At 39.0% G+C, this 19,739-nt stretch overlaps 1 protein-coding gene across 2 annotated transcripts in view; it reads right to left on the minus strand.

Moving 5' to 3' along the window:
- PAK5 (p21 (RAC1) activated kinase 5) overlaps positions 1-19,474 on the minus strand; it is a 267,718-nt gene extending 248,244 nt beyond the window's left edge. For both annotated transcript variants that reach the window (XM_054574046.1, XM_054574048.1), the window contains exon 1: positions 19,281-19,474. The gene's annotated coding sequence lies outside the window, so the exon portion shown is untranslated. The remainder of the gene's footprint in view (positions 1-19,280) is intronic.
- Between the last annotated feature and the right edge of the window lie 265 nt (positions 19,475-19,739).

Here is a 19,739-nt window from a genome sequence, read left to right on the forward strand (position 1 = left end):
ACTGAAGGCGGCTGAGTTTCTTTGGAAAAAAAAAAATGCAGATTCAGAATAAACACTTCCTTTACATTCATTTCTCTGTTCTCTGTGTCTTTTGGTCCAGAGGTAAAATTGTTCTGGGGGAAAAAAATTATTTTTCCTGGAAAGAGAGGAAGACTTAAATCTTCTTTTTTCTAGAGGAGGAAGTTGAAGAATACACAGATTTTTCAAGAAGGGAGCCCAAGAGGAGGTAAAAGGAAGGGAAAGAGAGGGGTCTAGGGCTGTCAATCCTTTAACATGGGAACAGCAGCTCAGGGAACTGAGTCTTGTAGGAGGCTCAGTATTTTAAGAACCAATAATCCAAACCATAACAGGAAAAGCAAATATACCTCAGTAGATGCACACAGACCCTGATGTTCCTAAAGCCACTAATCTCTTAATGGACAGATGAAATGATCATAAAGTATATATCTGATAATATTCCATGAAAAGAATGGAAACATTATGGTTTCAAAGGGCCGAAGGCAATCATAGGCAGAATTCTAAGTATGCCACTTTCTTAAGAATGCATGAATATCCAAACTCCAACAAATGGGTAGGTATACACTGTTCAAATAGAACACAGGTTGGCAGGTAGGACTGTGTAAATAACACAGACAAAGGTACTGGACATGATTTCAACTAAATAAGAGCCAAAATAATACACCCTGGCTGGTATAGCTCAGCGGATTGAGTGCCGGCAGGCCTGTGAACCAAAAGGTCACTGGTTCGATTCCCAGTCAGGGCACATGTCTGAATTGTAGGCCAGGTCCCTAGTTAGGGTCATGCAAGAGGAAACCAATTGACATAACTCTTGCACATCGGTGTTTCTCTCCCTGACTTTCTCTCTCCCTTCCCCTCCCTCTAAAGATAAATTTTAAAAAATAGAGCCAAAAATAATAGTAATTACCAAAGATACTTTTCTATGTGCCTTGTCCAAAAGTTAAACTGACCTAAAAAAACATGAAGCTATACAGGACATGATACCAAATCACTTAAATCATGAGAAAACATGCTTTGAATGAGAAAGCCAAAGAAAGAAAGTATTAGAAGCTGAGGGATTGGGAGCATGCATTTCATGTTAGTTTGGTATGACAGCATGTCCCCACTAAAGCTGAGTTCATCCCCTGAGTAACAGTTAGGTTGCAATTATCACCAATTTTCCTCCTATTAAGTGAGATTCTAAATATGCAAATGACTTTTCATTTTAATTTCATACTAAATCAGTATGTCCACACAAATCTGTTTCCTACCAAGGTTCCAAAATAGAAGCAGGAGTCCAATGGCAAAATTAGGACACAAAGATAAAGAGTTAAGATCACAAGAGGATGAAGAAAAAGAATCTATGCATAGTGTCTTTGGATGCTGCTAATCCATTTCTAGGGGAAAAAAACAGGTATTTTCAAATACAATCAGTCCAATACTTTAGGGCTGCCAAAACTATGTGACCAGAGAAATTTCACGGGGCCAGAAAACTTCATAGAAAATATTATTACATTAGTCAATTTGCTTTTTATCCAATATAAGAAAATATTTTTTTCATGACATCCATTGCTTCCACTTCTGATAATGGCATCCTGATAATTCTCATGAAATCTCTCTAATCCCACTCCTGGTCCAGGTGATTTGAAAGAAGGTTAATGACACTGATTTCTGACACTAAAGAGGCTGAGAGACCAGCAAGAACATTCTCCAGGCAAGATGACTAAGACTAGGAATGGGCACTGTCACGTGACCAACAAAAGTAACGTGTGAACTATTGAAATTCATTCCTAAGACTTTTGTTAGAATGCTTGGGTTCTCGAGCATTTTCTGCTTTATTCTGTAATTAATAGGACCAAAACCTTGAGTGGTGGAGTGTGGGAGTGAGGAGGATATCTTTCCAGAAAAATGTGACAGCCTGTCTGAAAATGAAGCCCACAGAGAAATATGTGGAGCCGAAACATGGGGAAGAAATGGCACCATGATGACATTCTTGAGCTCCTGATCCAGTTGTATTTCTGGACTCTTTAGCTCCATAGGCCAATGATTTCCTAGCTTCCTTGTACACTTCAAGTTGGATCTCTTCGAGCTTAGTCTCTTTCAAGCAAAAAGAATCCTGTTGAAGGCACTCACCCTTCACTTTCCAGAGCACCTGGCTACAAATACACCTTATCCTGTATGGAATACACTCAGGACACCCTCCTAATGCCATCTTTTATGAAACTGAATCAAAAAGTAGAAATGGGAAAAAGGAAAGCTTATTTTCTTTAAATGCACTGGATAAAATTCAAATTTCCCCTATGCACAGAAGGTCTTTATCCTTTTTATTTTAGAGTCTAATTAAATTGAGCCAAACTTTTTTGCTGGTAGATACAAGAACAATGAGTACTTAGCCTTTTAATTTGCAGCCATGGTTTCATTAATATAAACTAATGGAAATACATGGAAATGCTAGGGTCTCTGACCGACTTACTCAGCCTCTCTAACTCTCTGCAGAGTTCGTTTCATACCTTCTCCACTCTCCTTTAAAAAGGCCATCATTGTTGCCATGATAACCATAAACTCTCTCCTCAACCTGAATAGCTAATCTGCCTGCTTCTTCAAAGTTTAAAAGGCTTCAGAAGAGAACTTTTAGGTTCCCACCACCAAGTCCCTGAATCTATCCCATCCTTTCCTTTACTGCTGTTCCCAAGGGAACAAATCTCCTGTCTATTCATCCATGTTTCTCTCATCTGGGGTCATCACTGAATGATTATCAGTTATTGGTTCTCTCATTTACACATTCTGTCTCCTACTCAAAACTGAATCCTTCCCATTAACACTTAAACACACAAAGTCCATCATCCATCTTTATATGAAATGCTCTCCTCAATACAACATCCTTTTTCAGTTATACTTCTATTTGTAACTCTTTCTGGCTTTCACATCAAAATTCCTGAAAGAATTGTCTCCACTCACTGATTCCAACTCATTCACCTTCTGCTCACCATCTCAACAACTTCAAAGGAGACACAGAGGCAACGTGTACCCCCATGGGGTCACTGTTTGGATTAAGGGACATAAGCAGATAAAATACTTTACACAGAGGCTAACACACAGTTAAGTCTCAACAAGTCCCACCGTTACTATTCACTCATGTATTTAGCAAAGATGTATTGAGCAACTCAGTGAATGGTGTCATGTGATATATTTTATTATACATATATAAAGTCTAGCTTCTTCCCTCAAGCCCCTTATAGTCAAAAGGGAAGATGGAACAGAAAACATGTAATTACAAAGTATGGTGATCCATTTCACAAAGTTTGGACCAAGTGAAAATATAAGCAGAATCAGTGCAAAAGGTCATTCAGGATGTGGCCCAAAACAATCCAGTAGGTACCATTCACTTGAACTAGATAGATGTGAACAGTGTTCCCTGAAGTTTTACAACACACAGATCCTGAATATAAAAGAATTGAATAGTGAGCCCTGAAGCCCTGACTCGGGAAGGGCAAAACTACAATAACACTCAGGTTCAATAATAGAGCAACCAAAGATGGTAAAGAAGGGCTCAGTGTTGATGATACATAGCTATTCGAGACCACTCTTCTTCTGGCTCTGATAGCTCTCCCCAGATTTCGCTCTTCATTCCTTTAGGAATACCAGGAAGTTTGAAAGGATTCTCTATACATTTCTGGCATTCCAGGTAGGAAACTCCAGCATCCAAGGTATTGTCTAGAGGGCTCTTTGCTATACCAATGATGATGCATTTCTTAAGCCTATATCTCAAATCCAAGGCTTCAAAGCTATTATTTCAGGAGCACAATGATTTGGGACCTGCCAAGCCTAAATATCCTACCAGCAATATTGAGATGACCTCCTCAACTTTGTATCTCCTTTTTGCTTCTTGCTCCACAAGCTTCAATTCTTTGAAGCAGATGGCCAACTTTGTAAACACTTTCCCTACTACCCTACTCATACACTCTCATCCAGGGAACCATCTGGGTTATTTTTTAAATCTCACTACAGGCTGCTAACTCCCTGCCCAATACCCATTCCTCACTGCTTGTTGATCAAGTACATTTCGACAACCCAGTTAAGATCCACTAACAATTACTATATTCAAATGTATAAGTATGGCTAAGACCTGTCTCTCTGCTCTCATCATACATGCTGCACACTCTTCTTTCTCCATTGAAAACTATTTTTAGTTTGGGGTTTCTAGCAAGGCTTAGACTCATTAAAATTATTTTATTAGCTATGCAGTAGATATAACTTTTATTATGTTTTCTCTAATTTCACCTACTTTCATAGTATCTGTTCCTAGAAATGATCAGAGCAGGAACCATATTACAGTAAGTCCTCACTTAACATCATCAAAAGATTTTTGAAAACTGCAACTTTAAGTGTAATGATGAAACCAATTTTATCAGAAACTAATTGACATAAGAGTTAAGTTCCTATAGCATATTTCTGGTCATAAAAACAGCACCAAACTTCTAAAAAAAGGACCCAAAACACTTGTAATTTAAACATTGAAATAAATGGAGCTACATACATACTTAAGAAAGATGAATAAAAACAAGATACTGTATTTTGCCATGTATAATGCACACTTTTTTGCCCAAATATTTTAGAGGAAAATAAGGATGCACACTATACATGGGTAGTACTAATTTTTTCTCTATATAAATGTTTTTAATTTTTATTCATACTTATGCATGAAAAGTGTAACTCTAGAGAACAATAACGATATCCATATGCAAAATAATACCCTGGAATACGATCTTCAGTTTTATTTCTAAATATAAATAAATAAATAACTGAATTAAAATGAAAGATTTTTTTCCTTGAAAGTTTGGGCCAAAAATGAGGCTGTTTATTATACACGGGAGTGCATTATACATAGCAAAATGCAGTAATTCTTCTCCAACCTGCTGATTCCAGTTCAGGGTGGCAGGTGGCCAGTGGCTGGAGCCTATCCCTGTAGCTCATGTCACAGGACCCCACCTGGACAGGACGCCCTTCTATCCCAGGGTGCACTCACACAGACACACTCACTCACTCCGGCTGGGACAATTTAGACACACCGATTCACCTCAAAGGCACAGCTTTGAGATGTGGGAGGAACCCAGAGCCCTCAAAGGCAACCCACACAGCCAGTGGCCCCAGGCAGGAATCAATTTTTTCTTCTTCAAAATTATAATGAAACAATGTTAAGTGAAATGACATTATGCACGGTCCTGGTGTTTTTGGGACACAGAGTTCCATTAATGCCTTGGAGGAGATGGCTTACCAACTGGTTCACCAGTGCCCTAAAAGAATGCAATTGTATCACATGGGCAAATGACTTAGTCCTGGGGAATAGTTTATCCTTTGTTTCACCATAAGGTCAATTGTAGCCTTACTTCTGTCCTATTTTTCAACATTAGATGCATTTAACAGCTACATGCTTCATTATCTAAGATCAGTTCAGCACCTACGGTTACATTATCTCATTCACTTGGAAATAACTTTGAGTGCCACTTACTCAGGCTCAATGCCCTTTTACCCATTGTACATGAGGTGTCCTTGTCTATACTAATATATTGTCCAATCAGTGCTATCACAGTTGGCCAGCAAAAGATAGAGTTTTTAACAATTGAAGAATTTTGCAGGAACATGCGAAGAGGACAACAGTTATGGATATAGCAAGCTCCAGCAGTGTCCGCCTAGATGTTTATTGACTTCCATCTGCCAGTACACAGATACTCAACATCTCCACTGGAAGTAGACAGCCACTGAGATGTCTAATGTTCAAAAATGAACTTCTGATTCTTCCCCTAGAAACTTATTTTTCCCATTGTCTTTCCTTCCTTAGCTGAAGGCAATTCCATTCTTCTAGTTGCTCAGGCCAAATACCCTGGAGCTATCCTTGACTCCTCCCTCTCATAACCACCCGATCCTGAGGAAACACTACCTTCACCACCCTCACTGCTACAAGCCCAGTCAAATCATCTTCACCATCTGTCTCCTGAATTACTGCTCTGTCCTCCTCCTGATCAGTCTCCTGCTTTCACACTATCCCCCTCTCCAGAAAAGGACTTGCAGAAACTATGTCAGATTCTGTCATCCTCTGACATCTCTCCAGTGCTGCCCCATCTTGCTCAGAGAGAAGGCCAAGGTGCTTCATCTCTGCGTACTGGTTCGGACAGCTCACCTCCCTGACCTTGTCTCCTTCTGCAGCTCCCTCATCCACTTTGTTCCAACCACACTGGCCTCCTTGCACTTCCTCAGATAAGCCAGGTGTTCTACCTTGAAGCCTTTACACTGGGTTCTCTCTGCCTGTGATGTCCTCTCAAATCTATCACATGGCATTTCTATACAGGTAGTTCCCTCCCCTCCTTCAAATGTCACCATCTCAGTGAGGCATATCCTGACATGCTCCCCGCCCCATCCATTTAAAACTAAATTTCCCCTGCCACCATCTCAGCACTTTTGATCTCCCTTATTAAACACTCTATTTTTTCAAAGCATAATAACTTCCTGACATTCCATATGTTTACTTATTATGTTTATTGTTTACTACCTGTCTCTCCTTAACACAGAACGGATTTTTATTTATGTTCACTTACTCCTCATGGGTAAGTACCACCCAGATAAACATGGTAGTTCATAATGACTGTCTGTTGAATGAATGATTACTTGGGAATGCTCATTGTAATAGGTTTCCTATCTTTTTATATAGCCTATCAAAGGACAAAGCAGACAAAGCAGACAGCACCCTAATAACCAGGTCCAATTATCCTTATTTTAATCTTACCAGTTAAGTGATTAACTTAGAATCAAAAGTGTTTTTTGGTTTGCAGTGTCATCTGCATACCCTGGTCTGGATAGAACAGAAAACTGCCTTCAATGGGTGGGGTATGCTCTGTATTTAAAATAAAATTGAGGTCTGGAAAAAAAGAAGAGGAAGAAAAAAAATCACTTCCTAAAATCAATCAATCTCTCTTACCCTACCCACCCCCCTGCTCAAACAAATAAAAACTCTAGGGATAACTCTGGAATTTTCTATCTCATTTGTTTTCCATTACTTTTTAGTAAGGTACAGTGATATCATTATTCCCAGTCGCCCTGGGTGATTCCAATATTGATTTTGAGATTTTGCCAGCCATTCTATAGAATGCATATCATTTATAAGGTTCTACTGCACTTCTGTGGGCATATTTTCATTCTCAATGTTTTATACTTTCCAGATGATAATATCATATGAAATATGATAGCATACTTTTGAGTTCTCATAATTTCTACCTCCAGCAAGCTCAAGAGCCTATGATTTCTTTTTCTATTTCAGTTTAATTCAAATGAAACACATGAGGAAATTCTTTATAATCTTCTAATGTTGAAAAAATATTGAAAAAGTTTAGTTACTGAAGCCTAACTATGCAAATATTCCCACCAACTCTCCTCAAACTCTACATTTTAAATTAACTTCATACCAGCACAGAAGGTTTAAGGCTAGTTTTTTTTTTTTTCCCTAGAATGGAATTTTTAAAAATACATCTGTGTAAAGTGTCATTTACCTTATATTTCAGCTATTATGTAAATTGATTCATTTTCAGGAAATGGGATTAAGAAGAAATAATATACTATAAGGATAAAATAACTCAAAACCATAGAGCAATCATCTCTTCTAATGTAAAGATTACAAATTCAACAGACTTCAAGGACTAAGAGGGTAACATAAACATGCAAAATGGCCTGATGATGCACAGTACAGAGTGACAGGGACTATGGCAAAGTAAAACTCCATCACCTGCCTACAGTGGCAGCAGCTGCTACTCAGCTGCAGTGGATGGTTGTCGTGAGAAAATATGGTTCGTGTCAGATTTTGTGTTTATGTATGTATTTTTTTTAAAGAGAAGCCCAAAATCTGGATTTTAAGGGGAAATTTCACACTATGCATGCTGCAACTGGAAAGTCTAATTAGCATTGTCAGCGTTCTCCTACATCTTCCAGTTCTGAAAGGACAGCCAGCTCTACTATATTTCATAGACAGTAAGGGTCTCCCATTGTTGTTCCCTGATTCCTAGTTGTTAGTGGGGTCAGGGTGGCAGGTGTTTCTTTCAATCACTGTATTGCTAGTATGCCAATGCGGGTACCCACCACAGGAATCCAAGCTAAAGAAAACACAGCAACTTCTTTCATGGAGAGTATCTATGAATTGCCTTTAAAATACCTTCCAGTTTTCACTCTAGAATCTTCTCTCTCTCTGAGAATTCTGCCACAAATACTTGTGACCAAAAGCCTGAAGAGATCCTGGGTCCCACAGTGGAGAACTTGCTTGGACTACTGACTTTGATCCATTTCTCTCCCAAGTCTTCCCAGTTTTTCTCATTCTTTAGGGCACCTGTTACTATGAAAATAAGTGGTGCCAAAGACTTGGGCAGAACTGAATAAAACCCCAGCTTTCAGTATAAAAATCAATTGATGTTCAAGCAAGGGTCATGTCACCAAACAAGCACATTCATACCAGTTGTGGGACAACAGAGCAGTAGGTGTAAGTTGCACCTAGTAATCAAATAATTATTCTTAATCTTTTTCAAGAAGCTCATGTACTCTACCATTGGAAAGCTTGCTCTGAGTTTATAGTTTCCTTAATTACTTCCTCTTTTTCAGTGTATTTAGAATACATTATACACCTACCCAATATTTAAAATGTTTTTCTAAAAGAAATAGATAATATTAATCTTTCCTACCTCGTCTTTCATTTTTAGAATGTAGAAAATGAACGTTAGTATGGAACTATTTTTTTAAGGAAATGGATTATATCATTGCTAGGTTCCAGTCCAGAATTTTAAACTATGGCATTTCCCTTTGACATCTGGGCTCATTTTTTTTAGTTTAGGTAACATGCATTCATCCACAAACAGTTATTAAAGACCTGACATATACATGCATAAAGCTAGGTGCTCGGGATATAAAAACCAAGAGACAAAATGTCGGCTTTAGAAGAATTTTCAGTGCAAGAATGGAGTCAAGTGACAAAACATCTACAGAACACTGTGATGAATGCTTTGAAAGGGATGACCCAGAACCATAGGGAAGGATTTTGTAGGTTTCTGGGGCGTGGGGAGGAAAATAATAGCTGGGTAGGAAGCTTTCACTGAGAAAATGATAATCAGATGACTAGATGTTCATTTCAGGGTGGGAATGATGACAAAGAGAACAAATAGGAAGTTGACACAAAGCCTAACTGAGAGATGCTACTAGGAGTGGCAGTGGGTATAGGGAAGCCCACATGCAAGAAAGTTTTAAGTTGGTGAGATTTAGGGAGCCCTTGGCTTTGAGGAGAAGGGAGAGCAGAGTCTACTTGGAGTAGTAAGAAGATAGGACACAACTTTGGAGGTAGCTGGTAGATTAAAAACTCTCATACAGTGTATAAGAAACTACTATTTAACTGAAGTCATGAATTTAAACATTACTGGAAAATTCCCTTTATTGCTTTTTTCCATATCTCTAAACCCTAGAGAAGTGATATTGTTCTAAAAACCACACAGATGAGGAAAGCTCTGTAGTCAGTTTCTGTAAGTTTTTTTGTCCTTTATCCCCGCTCCTTCATCAGAATTTTTATATTTAGAGGTTAAATCATATCTACATAGTAACTGTTCTTACTTTGGGGGAAGAATCTTTCTTTTAAGCAAATGAAGTATAAGTTTTCTACTCTTCCCTTCCAGGAAGTACTCTTCCTGAGTCAGTAAATTGCAATGGAGCTAAATTAGGCAAGAGAGCAACTCAGTTGACAGTGAAGAACAATTACCTAGAAAATCAGTGTTATATGCACACATCTATTTGGGCAAATCAAATGACCATGCTTAGAAACAAAGGGATCAGGTTTCATCCAGATAATAACTAAAAGAGTTCCTTAAATAGTATGTCCACCTTAAATCTGAATCTTAATTGAAAAGCAAAGCTAACAACTTTTGACTTTATCACAGATCTTATATGTGGAATTGAATGTGTGAGGGATTGAGCCCTCGCCCATCCCCTTGTAATTTGTTATCAACAGAATGATGGAACCAATAATGTTTGGATCAAGTCGTCCTGACTAGCTGGACAGTGGGGTAATGGAGGCTTGGGGACGAACCAGTGCTTTGAGGAGAAACAAGGCACTCTCCATTGCCAATTTACCTTCATCACCAATGACACAGATGCCACGTCCCTTGAAAACTAGCAGAAGGAATCTTACAGCTGACATCTGTTTTAAAATGTAAGTTAAATTTGTTCCTTACAAAAGCCACCGGATATTGATTCGGGGCTTTGATCATTCAGTTAATCATAACACTGAACACAGCCAGGCAGTCAGTGTACTTGCTTTCTCCTTTCATGAGAAAATCTGCATGAACAGAAATGCTGAATCAGAGAATTTGAGAGTCAAGGTGGGTTGATTAATCCAGCAATTTTTAAATTATTAAAGGTTCAAGGACTCCAGACAAAACCTCTCTTCTTACCTACTGAGTTGCCATTATAGCACAGTGTTGATGGACGATTGGATTTGGATGAGCCAGGGTTTGACTGCTCTTTGCTACCCTATCTACCTGCATGATATTTTGCCTTGAATGACCCATTTTATAGAGCTCTGTGAAGATTAATTAAGATACTGAGGCAAAATAGTTGGATGAGGGCTTAGCACAACTTGTTCAATATGTTAGTTATCATCACAGGAGCGCACTCTACTTTTCTCATAATCTATACTGATGTTGCACAAGCAGCCAAAGTATGTGTATGTAGAACTGAATGTTATCTTTCCAAAACAGCTACCCAACCAGGCCTGATCCTAATATTTGAGGGGCCAAGAGCACAAATGGAGCACAAATGGAGTCCTCATTATTATATCTAAGATATTTCCATTTGATAATTCAATCTAAAAATTATTAAATGTGTTCCATGTGCCTTGCCTGAACGATATGCCTTCATAACAACCCAGAAGCCAGGCTTAAATATAGTGAATTCCAGGACATGATAAAACCAGGAGAACCAGCCTCCTGCCTCTCCCCCTTGCTCTTTCTACCCTGGCCTCCAGCACCTGTCTGTGGACTACAACATTTGCATGCTCCAACTCCATCCACACCTCCCATTAACAGTCTTTCCTCAGGCCCCCTTGAGCCTAAGGGCCTTAAAAGCTGGAAAGTCTAAGGTCCTGGGTATGCAGAGCAGGACCCAGAGGGGCCAAAGGTGGCACGTGGTTTCTCTGATTGGCACAGAAGGGCATGACTGTACAGGTGCAGCTCAGCTCAGCTCTTTATCATGTAATGTCCAGGAGAGGGGCCCATCTTGGTCATTCAAGTTTTTCTCTGTCCTGTTTTTTTGTTCAAGTAAAGAATAATTCCATTTTTTCTTTCCCTTTACAAGTTTTCTTTCCTCTGGGAAAATTTATAAATAGTTATCAAAGCAACATGAGCCTAAGCATTAAATTACCTGGTCAGCACAGGTATTTCCTATTTATGATGAAAACTGTAGGAAGAATACAAACTGATCTATGGATGGTTTTATAGTATTATGGACCAAAGTTATTTGTCCAGTATTTTTGGTGGATTAAACTCAGACACTACTATAGGGCATGCTAAACGTCAGCTAATTCAGAATAAAAAGGAGCCTAGACTTGCATGAGTGCCCCATCTCTTTCCAAACTCTACCTGTTACTTCTGCTAAACAGTTTCTTTTCGGTAATCCATTCACTAACTCTTGTCTCAGCTGAGAATGGCATCTCACCTTCAAAAACTCTGCCCCTATGCTAAGAACTGAAAGGCCACCTTCTTCAGGACATGTCACTGCTGACACCAGGAGAAAACAGCATCTCCTATGTGGGGGCATATTGTACCCGCAACCCTTCATTAGGTGTGACTCTACCTCTCTGTGTTCCCTACCGAGGGGAGGGACAGATGGCTGCTACTCACTGCTGTTGGCCTTCACATCCTGGGGTGGTAGGCATTTTTATCACCTTTTTGTTTTAGTCTGATTTTGGTTGTTTAGCAACCATGCCATCGTTTTTGTTTCTCTCATCGCAAAAAGGGCAGCAGGCCTGCTAACCAAGGTGCCCTCCTCTATCTTCAAATAGCAAGGAGTATTTGAGAAGAGTCGAGGAAACTAGCTAAGTATGTAGAAAACATTCAATTAAGAACTTCTGTTTACATGACTCACTAGACTAATAAATTGGAAAGTTTACCTTGCAGGTGAGAAACAAAGCTCGAATAAAACATTTAACCATTTTACAAAAGGGACTTTTTAATATAAAATTAATGGAAAGAATCACAAAGCAAAAAAGAGACTTAAATATACTTGAAACTTTGGTATGTATACACTTTTGTATACTTGAAAAATACAAGTGGGCTGGGTGTGTGGTGAGCAAGCCCCAGAGTATAGCACCCAGAGGACTGAGGCCCAGCCCTCCACAGGCTGTTCTGGGCCATTTTTCTAGTATCAGATATCTAGACCCTGGAACTGGCTAGGTTCTGGTTTGCTTCTAAGCCTGTCTTTTGGTGAAGGTTTTTATTGTTTTTGCCCCATCCTGCTCAATCCTGGCAGTTCTCTGAGCTCTCTGATAACCTTCTAGTAAATTCTCCTAGCTCAGGTTAGACTTTCTTTCATTTGCATGCAAACTAAGAGTCATTGCTGATAACACTTGGCAGAGCCACTGGCATAAGAGATAATCAATGAATGTTTGCTACATACATGAATAATTATAACCTGAATGTGTATCACTGCCATGTTTGTAAAATAGTGGAGTTTGTTTCATAAAACAATGTTATCACTGACTAAACTTTGAAAAATTTGGAAAAGTATAAAAATATAAGGGAAAATTCATCCATATTTCTTCCACCCAGGCATTGTTTAACTTTGTTTTTGTTCCAGTTTTTATATGCCTATGTGATAGTTCCAATTCAGAAAACACATATCATTTTAATGCAGCAGTGCATTTGGTTATTTCCACTTAAAGTGATAAAGTTTGCTCCATGTCATTACATAATCTTTGAAACAATCAGTTTTAACATTTATGCAATAGTCTGTCATTTGGGGCCCCCAATTTTTAGTTATATAAGTTTAATTTTTACTATTATTGCAAGTTGTATAAATAATCCTCTAAATAAAAATTTGCCTGCATCTACTTCCTTAACAAAGACAAAAAAATAAAAGTAAAATCAAAAGCCAAAGAAATAGCTGGGTCAAATAACTTGACCTTTTAAAAGCTTTCACAAAGATCTTCAAACTGTTCTCCAGGAGGGTTTTGTCATGTAATTCTCTTACCAGTGCCAGTGAGAATGTCCTCCTCACTGTATCCTTGCCCGTACTACTTTACACACACGCACACAGCTTGTTTAATACAAGAAACATGATATCCTATTTTTGTTTTAATTTCCATTTCTGTGATTAATAGTAAGGATATTTATTAAATGTGGGTATTAGCCTTTTTCTTTCTTCCTTTTAAATTACTTATTCAGATATTTAGGCAATTCTATTGGGATGTTATTTTCTACTTACTAATATGGAAGAGTTCAGTGTCACTATTATATTATCTGTTCAGCCATGCTTGGTGTCAATATTTTTCTCCATGACTGCTTTCTGCTTTAAACTGTATTTTTCCACATACAAAAGTTTAAAATATATTTAAATCTATCCTTTGCTTTGTGATTCCTTCAATGAACTGTACATCAAAAAAATCTTTTCCAAAAATGGTTAAATATTTTCTTCTAGCTTTGTTTCTCACCTGACAGGTAAACTTTCAAATTTATTTGGAACTTAGTCTAGTGAGTCATGTAAACAGAAGTTCTTAGTTGCATGTTTTCTACATTCTTGGCAAATTTCTTCAACCTTGTCAAATACTCTTCACTATTTCAAAATGCTTTCTCCATCACAGTTCTTTTTCCAAAAACTACCTGAGTTTATTTCCAGGCTATTCTATTCCATTGAGCTATTGACTGATTCTTCCACAAACACTACAAAGCTATAATGATTGTAGTTTGATGATCAGATTTATTTTTATTTCTGGAAAGATGACCTACCACCTACCTCTACATATATTCTTTTGCAAAATTTTCTTGACTTTTGTCATATAGCTATTTTTCCAGACTGATATTAAAATCATTTTGTCAAGTTTTCCCAAATCCCATTGCAATAAAATTAATTAATCATGAAAAAACAACCAGTTCATAATATCTATCTTTCTACCCTAGAATAAGGTATGTTTTCATTTGTCTGAATAAAATTTTATAGCTTATTAGTCTCCAGGGTCTTGTGTATTTATACTATTTTTCCTAGGTAATTTATGTGTTTATGGATTCATGAACAGAATCATTTTCTATTGTATTTTTTAGTTGGTAAATACAGGCATTTGGGGTAGCCATTTTTTTTTTTAACCCACCTTACTGAAATCTCTTATGAGTTTCTTTAGGTTTTAACTGACTCAATTATTTATCATTCACTTTTAAACAAAAGCAAGGCACAATGTCTGATGTTTCATTACTTAGATAAAAAGGTATCCTTGACCATATGCATTAACAAATATTTTTATTTTAAAAATCATCTTTTATGCAAATAATGAAATAACATGAAATTGAGGACATCCTAGAAATCTATAGTGTAACCTGTGTTGCTGTATTGAACTACATTTACTTCCCTCAGGTGCTCAGTCCTGCTATTCAAAACTGCCAAAAAAAAAAAAAGCTCTGAATGAGAGAGACATAAAGTCACTTCTAACATGGATTAAACAGGACAAATAAAACCATTCAGCTGGTGATTAAGAATTTTGACAACTGTAGAAGACAAAAGAACACCAGGAACCTGTTCCCATATAGAGAACAATTTGTCTCTTATTTTAACCCAAGAGACAATAGGCAGGATGATTTCTAAAGCAGAACAGGGCCCACCTAGATATATTCAGAAAGAAACTGTATGGAGATATATATATAAAGTAAATGCCCTTTTCTCCAGACAACCATGTTTTCTATTTTAAAATATCAGGATAGTATTATCTACTAATTATTAATTCATCAAATATTTGTTGTGAATCTGATTTGGGTTCTATGTTATTGAGAAAAATTGGAGGGCTTTCTATAGAAATAAGTAGGGAGAGATACTGATGAGAAGCTGGCATATAACGGAAGCTCAATAAACAATGTTATTGATTTTAATTATTATTACAAATATATGATTATTATTTTTATTATTAATCTCTAGTAGGCTAAAAGTCTACCTCACTGTTGTCTTTCTAGGGCCTAACATGGCAAATATAAATATCCAACAACTGTTTTTGAAATATCTGTTGACTGATATATTTTTCAAAATCCTCAGTTACCAGAAAATATTTTTACTCAATTATTAACTGCTCACTTAAAACCAATTTTTAGAAGGTACATTTGTTAAAGCCAAGAATTCTCTTTTCAAGTCAGAATGGGTTTCTAAATTGCTCTTTTATACAAGGTAGTAAATAAAACATTTTTCCTAAAATATAAGATCTTTAAATTGGCGCAAAAAAATGCTATGAGGAAGAATATTTATTCCTTCACACATTCACCAAACATTTATTGACTATCTACATGTGAGACGTTAAATAGTCAAATAAATAAAAAGAACGTAAATGCTGTGGCAGAAAAGCAGAAGGGTGAGGAGAGATTTGGGTCACAGGGAAGGAAGATCAAAGAGGCCCAAAGGATGTATACAGCTTGAACTTGCAAAGCATAGGGGGTAAGTGTTTGGGATATTCAAAATAGGAGATCAGTATGATAGCAACAAGAGGAAGAGATGCCTAAGATGAGGCAGGCCAAGTACTCAAGGCTCTGAAAGTCTGAAATCTGTCCCAGGAATGTGGATGCATTTCATGTAGGAAACTGACATGATCCTATACAGTCCGGATGAAGGACTAGAGAGGCCAAGCAAGGAACCAGGGGTTTTGTTAGTAAATTATGTTAATAATCCAGGTGAGAGATAATGATTTGCAGTTTGAGAATAGTGATGGTGGGAATGGAAAGAGTCTCTAGATATTTTAGCAGTCTGAGTAGAAGACAGAATTTCTAAGACTGTGATGGTTTTGGGTGTGGAAGGCAAAGGGAATGGAGGTATCACAGATGATTCTTGAGTTTCTGGCTAAAGCAACTCCATGGATGGTGGTGCCATTTACCAGGATAAGAAAGGTTAGAAAGGTGTTAAGATTGGAGTATTTTTGTTGCTATTGTTATTTTTGTTGTTTAATTTGGACTTCTGTTGTTTGCACTGTGTTAGTAGGGTAGCAAAAGGGAGGAAGGTAACATTAACAAATCCATTTGGGATGGAGTATGTTAGGTAACGTATTTCTGCCATGTATAATGCACTCCCATGTATAATGCTCACCCACGTTTTTGGCCCAAACTTTCAGGGAAAAAAAAAAACTTTTGTTTTAATTTTTTAATTCAATTGTTCATTTATTTATATTTAGATACTTTTTTGTATTGTAAAGGAATTTTAGCATTTATTTTTTACTATATTATGGTACAAGAAATTTTATGTAACAAATAATTACAAAACACAAGAATTGATACAATGTATTTCAGGTACTACCCACATATAATGCGCATCCTTATTTTTTCCTCAAAAATCTGGGCAAAAATTTGCACATTATACATAGCAAAATACGGTATATTACCTGTTCAAGACTGAGATCCTGGATTGTCTAGGCTTCCAAGTAAGGGACATTTATATCAGTGAGGTATGTTTGAATGCTGCTCTTTCTTACCAAGTCTGGGTGAATTAAACCTCAAATAGGTTAAATGGATTAAATAACCTGTAAAGTCATTTCTGAACCCATACCACTCCATCTTTACTTTCTGCTCGTATGCTAACATTAATGTTGTTATTAAACACAGATCACAGGCATGTTGGCATTTTGGGCTAAATAGTGTCCCCTCAAAATTCACATCCAACCAGAACCTGTAAATGTGATCTTATTTGGAAATAGGGTCTTTACAGCTGTAATCAAGTTAGGATGGAATCAAACTGAATTAGAGTGGACCCTAAATCCAATATGAACGGTGTCCTTATAAGAAGGGGAAATTTTGCCACATGAAGATAAAGGCTGAGATTGAAGACATGCTGTCTCAAGTAAAGGAATACCTGGGGCTATGAGAAACTAGTAGAGGCAAGAAAGGATGCCTAGGGGCGTCCAAGGGCACCCAGCCTTGTCTATACCTTGATTGTAGACTTCTAGCCTCCAGAACTGTGAAAGAGTACGTTTTTGCTTTAAGTCTCCTAGCTTTTAGTAATTTGTTATGGCAGCCCTGGGAAACTAACATAGTTGGGAAGATGAAATGAGATCACATGTTTGAACCTGACTAGCATGATACAAGGCACCTAGTATAGGTTAAACAGATCCATTTTCCTTCCTTTTGTAGTGGACACCACCACTTTCTTGGTGGTTTATATTATGAGTAATCCACACACCCACCCACTTAGGTAAGTCTTAGTCTCCCTAAGCTTCTTTTATAGGCGAGGCAATTGAGGCTCAGTAAAGTTAAATAGCTTGCCCAAGATCACAAAGCTAAAATGGGAATCAGAGCCCAAACTCAGTGTTGTCTCAAACCAAGATCATACCACAACATACATAGAACACCTGCCTCTCACACCTGCAGCGTTTTAGCAAACTCTGACACAGGGAAGGAGAGGCAACACCAAACTGTGTTTTCAATGACTGCAATTAAAATTCACATTTATTTACAAAACAACAAATTTCAGAGACATAGTACAATCAATCTCTACCCATTCACACAGGAACAGAAAAGTTTTATTCTAAGACCAATGATATCAATGAACTTGTCATCAACTTGTACCGCTTCCATTAGCAGTGCTTCTGCTTTGGACAGAGGTATCCCAAGTCAAGGCACTATCAGATTGGACATTTATGACTTTAATTTACTTAAATGCATTTTCTGCAAACATTCCCCATTTCATTTTGATCATACTGACTCATTTTTGCTACCTAAGGAGACCATAAAATAAATACTGTATGTACAAAGGGAAGTGTCTGTAAACTTTGTAGTCAAAGATGTTCATCCTTTAAGTTATGAAGCAAAAAATAAAAGCACATTCTAAATTTACCTTCCCTCCCTAAGTTGTACTCCTGACTATAACAGATATACTAATATAATATGACAAAGCCATTATTATGGGGTGTAGTAGGGACTTCAAAAGATCATCTACTCCATCTGGACCCAGGTGAGAGAGTGTCAACATGCCACCAGACCCCAGAAGATAAAAGGATGTGCTGAGAGGTTCTGTGAGTCCCCCAAGACCCTGTGGCTACTTCTTGGTAGAAGCCTGCAGAAGGCCAGGTTTCTCAATTTCCCCCAAAGTGCATTCAGCCTTCTAAGCTATCATCAACTATTAACTATGACACTTCCCTCTGGCTTTATGCCAACTTTTTTGTCTTTATTAATTTGGCCAAAAAAAAAAAAAAGGCCCACCACTGATAGCCACAATGCTTCAAATTCGCTTAATTGATATCTAATGTTGAATTACCTTGTGTCCCATGTTAAAGGTCCAGATAAACACACAGGGGTTCAAGAAGGTCTCCAAACTGGGCATTTATCCCTGGACTTTCAAGTTTACCTCCAGGAGGCCGACCTAGCACTCAATTTTGACAAGAGTTTGGAACCGAGATCCTCTTCCACACTTTGCCCACACGCGTGCCCACCAGCAGAAGTTCTCTCTCCATTACAACCCACCACGCACGCACACACACTTCAAAGCAAGTAACAAAGGAAAACACAGCCCCATAAAGGCTCAGCTATTGCATATTCCAATTCACACCTGCCAAGAGACAAAAACCATACGGGAATCCTGCCCTGGTAATATGTCCAACACTCCTCGGAAGATGCAGGCACCGTGACACCCCCGGGTGTGCACGGCTGTATACACAAAGAACTGGTGCTGGTCTTGTCAGCGGTCCGGGCGGCCAGCGCACTCCCAAGACTGGTATCGGGGTTCTCCTCCACGCCCTCCCACCCAGCAGAAAGGAACTATCCTTTATTTGACCCGTGGAGCGCCCAGGCTGGATGGTAGCGCATGGGTGTGCATGAGGGGGGCGGGGGGCGGTCCCCAGATCCCTTCCCTCCAGCCAGCGGGTCCCCAGCCTTTGACATCTCCTAGGAGATGCACAATTGCGCGCTGTCACAGATGTCCGCTTAGCATCCTCTCCCAGCAAAGCAAGATGCCCCGGGTCCCAGCCGTGCGCATCCCTGCAAGCGCCCCTCCCCGAGCCCATATCCACCCAAGCAGCCCCTCCAGGCGCGCTTGCCTACCTGGTGGCTGGCTGTCAGCGAAGCAGCGGTGCCTCATCCCCTTCTCCGCCTGGGCTGCTACATCGCTAGGAGCGCCATGTTCGTGGTCTCCCCGGGCACACGCCGGGCAACTACTACGGGTTGGAGGGAAGGGGTGCAGGGACCACTAGCAGGGGGTGGGAGGCAGAACCAAAGCTTTCTACTCTCCACCCAAGCCTTCCCCAGCTACTGAGCATGCCCAGCTGCCCGGCGTCGCCCCTAGGAGGACTTTCCGCGAGCAAACGCAGCTGTTCCGGGTTTTCGTGGCAGCCGGCGGGAGGCAGGCGGTAGCCGCTGCGGGGGGTGGGGGTGGAGAGGTGTCGGGGGAGGGTCGGGGGAGTGTCTACTCGCCGCGGAGCCCCGAGATGGAGAAAGCCGCCTTTCGCCCATCCAATCACACTTGTCCTCTGCCCTGCCGGGCGGGGGCAGCTCCTACACGCC

Source organism: Pteronotus mesoamericanus, unplaced genomic scaffold (assembly GCF_021234165.1).
Source record: "Pteronotus mesoamericanus isolate MK-2021 breed Mesoamerican mustached bat unplaced genomic scaffold, CSHL_Meso_final contig_25, whole genome shotgun sequence".
Taxonomy (NCBI): Eukaryota; Metazoa; Chordata; class Mammalia; order Chiroptera; family Mormoopidae; genus Pteronotus; species Pteronotus mesoamericanus.